This window comes from Octopus bimaculoides, chromosome 8 (genome assembly GCF_001194135.2).
Source record: "Octopus bimaculoides isolate UCB-OBI-ISO-001 chromosome 8, ASM119413v2, whole genome shotgun sequence".
Classification (NCBI taxonomy): Eukaryota; Metazoa; Mollusca; class Cephalopoda; order Octopoda; family Octopodidae; genus Octopus; species Octopus bimaculoides.
In genome coordinates this window covers 96,952,041-96,953,121 of record NC_068988.1, presented here as the reverse complement: position 1 = coordinate 96,953,121, position 1,081 = coordinate 96,952,041, and positions in this window count along the sequence as shown.

The window sequence follows — 1,081 nt, the reverse complement described above, 5'->3', positions numbered from 1 at the left end:
ATATATATATATATATATCAAAGCATTTTTTGTTGTCGCATTTTTTGTTTGAAACCAGTCTATATCAACAACAGTGTTTAGTTTGTTGTTAAGTTCTTTTTTCAAAAGAAAGCGTGTTAAGTAATGCTACAGAACAAGCAAAACAAACAACAAAGATTGCTGAGAACAAAAAAAAAATAACAAAACAATCGAAGACTGAAAAAAAAAATAACGTAAACATGAAAGAATAAAAAGCAATAGAAATTAAAAAACAACAATAACACCAAATGCAAGAAGATCAGCAAGAGAGGAGACATAACAATGAGAACCTCATTCACAAACCTCACCATTGCCCAAAGACCATAAATAGTAACAACAACAACTACAACTACAGCTGTAGTCACCCAGCTCTGCTAACAGCAAAAACAACAAACAGTTGCCTCCAGCCATCGCTGTAGAATTCTTCTTGTTAGAAAAATTGTAGCTTCTGTTGTTTTAACAACTCTTGTAGAAGTTCTGCTTCTCTTTCTTCTTCTTCTTCTTCTTGCTGTTGCTGTTGGTCTTGCTGCTTTGCTTCTCGTTGTCGGTAATTGTTGCCATTGTTGTTGTTGTTGCTGTTGTCGTCCGCTGTAAACATTGCTGCTGTTGTTACATCGAGATGCTGTTTGTTTATTTACCACACAAGTGGGTCTCTCTCCCTCTCCTTCTCTCTCCCTCTCTCTGAAAGTGAGTGTTTCACTAAAAGCTGTGTTCACATTCAGCTTCCAAAAGTTTATTTTTATCTATACACACACACACACACACGCACGCGCGCGCGCAAGCACGCACATACATACATGCGCATACACATATATAATGCATACTTATATTCATGTGTGTGTGTGTGTGCACCCAATGTTAATTTGAAACTCATATTTTGAAGAAATTTTAAGAAGAATAAAACTTGAACATGGTGCTAATGGTGAGATTCACATTCTTCATTCATTTTCATTCGGACATCTTGGTAGTTTTCCCTCCGAACCAAATTTTTAATTTTTAATTCACCTCAATAAAAATTGGATCATTTTTTTTTTTTTTTGATAATGTAATCGAATCATTCGTT